Source organism: Molossus molossus, unplaced genomic scaffold, assembly GCF_014108415.1.
Source record: "Molossus molossus isolate mMolMol1 unplaced genomic scaffold, mMolMol1.p scaffold_m16_p_14, whole genome shotgun sequence".
NCBI classification, from domain to species: Eukaryota; Metazoa; Chordata; class Mammalia; order Chiroptera; family Molossidae; genus Molossus; species Molossus molossus.
In genome coordinates, this window is record NW_023425349.1 from 40,899,758 (window position 1) to 40,901,794 (window position 2,037).

A 2,037-nucleotide genomic window follows, 5' to 3' on the forward strand; every position below is an offset into this window, starting at 1 on the left:
CTTAACTGCAATGAATAATAATTTGTGAAATGCTTGTCCATTTTAAACCATGAATGCCTGTCCCCTAACAGACGGAGCAGCAGGCACTGTCGGGAGTCTGAGGGTAGCATCTCCCGCACCGGTCTGTGGGCCCTGGACGCAGGAAGCATGGAGGGTGTCGAGCAGCCTGGGGTTCGGCCTGTCAGTGGCACCGTGGAGTTGATTGTAGTCATTATAATCATCACCGTACTCTTTTTCTTGACATTATAATCTCACTGGAGGCTTTTTATTAATACCTTATTCCTACGAATGCACTTGGGGCACAGCATGTTGTCCTCCAGGTGCGGGGGTGGGAAGGTGCAGGCAGGTAGCAAGAAGAGCGCACACACTGTGCCTTGTTTCTCAGGGACCCAGGCTTGCCCAGCATAAAACTGCAGCTGAACCCAACCGTCTGGGTCTGCAGGGAGACTTCGTCCATGGACCACCACCACCTGACCTCAGAGGCCTCCTGTGGTGATGCTGTAGGCTCCACCTTCCCAGCCTGGGCTGCAATTCTGCTCCAGGAGGCAAACACAGCCTCGGGTGGCAGAGGTCAGGAAAACATTGTCCGTGCCCTCAAGGAGAGCAGTGGCCCCTTCAAGAGCAGGCACCCCTCCTCAAGGGGCGCAATCACTTCCGGAAGACCCAAACTGTCCAGAGTCGTTTCCCCCTTCTCCATCTCCAGTTTTCTTTGTGATTCTGTCAACATCTTGGCTTCCTTTGCTGTGGCGGGAAAATCCTTTAGATCATGGGAAGCATATTCACACAGCCCCTTATATCCTTCCAATTTCGAGCCTCTGGTGCTCAGCTTTAATTGTTGGCACCAAGACCTCACGATGTCTCGGCGAAGCAGGTTAACTGGTGGCAATTTAATGGGCAGTGGAGGAATTGGTATCTTCTTGTGAATTCTTATTCTTTTATTGCCCAGCTCCATCTTTTGTGGACAGGCAGCTTTGTCATCTTTCATAGATCTCTTCCGTTTGGTCTCCTTCCCTGAGGTTCCTTGTGTACTTGGTTCATCAGCAGCCTCATTTTTCTCTTTAGCTCCTACTACTTGGATTTGCAAGAATTTTTTGCTCCCCCTGACTTCTTTGTGGAGTTCTTCTTGCCTTTTGCATTTTCCATACTGAGAAAAGAAGCCAAGGTTGATGAAAAGAAGATCTTCTTACTTCTGAAAAATCCCAAGTACCTTTTACACTCATCTTTTGGAGCACTTCACTGTTTTACTAAAATATGCTAAACTTCCTATATTTGCACTCAATAGAAGAATAGATGCCTTCCATCTAAATAGAGACTTACCATGCTTTTGTCTAGGCTGGGGTTCTCCCCTAGACTCAGATAATATACATAACATTTGGTCTTGAACAATAAATCTAGTATACTTGATCAGACATCCTCAATTTACACTTTCATCAAAGTTGGTCATTCTAATGGAACCTAATCCCTCATTATTTTTAATCCCTCACACAAAGCCCTCAACTTCAATGATTAATTGGTAAATGTAAACTCTATGGGGATAGATTTAGGAACAGATTGTGAGGCATATAATAAAATCATTAAAACCCTCTCTAGTCAGAAATGAATTTTGGGGTGTGTAAATCCAGTGCTTTGGGACTGTTGAATCAGGCTGAGAGGAGACAATTTGTCCTCATTCTGAAGAGTAGGGTGCTTCTTGGCAGTACTTGGAGCTGTTGATGAAGCCTTTGAAGATGTACTGTCAAGTGAGAGGGTGCTTCTTACAGGGTTTCCTTCCCTGCCAGTGTGATATGGAAACTCTCTGCCTTTAACATTTTTATTTATTTATTTTATTTTTATTGAATGTAGTGGGGTGACACTGTTAATCAAATTATTTAGGTTTCAAGTATATAATTCTATAACACATAATCTGTATATTGCATTGTGTGTTCACCATCCAAAGTCAAATCTCTTTCCAGAATGACTATCATCAATAAATCAACAAACAACAAGTGCTGGTGAGGATATGAAGAAAAGGAAACCCTGGCACACTGTTCATTTTCC

The 2,037-nt window shown here is 44.1% G+C and overlaps 1 pseudogene; it reads right to left on the reverse strand.

Annotated features, from left to right (window-relative positions):
- Positions 1-251: 251 nt before the first annotated feature.
- Positions 252-1,143, reverse strand: LOC118629290 (annotated as a pseudogene).
- Positions 1,144-2,037: the final 894 nt, after the last annotated feature.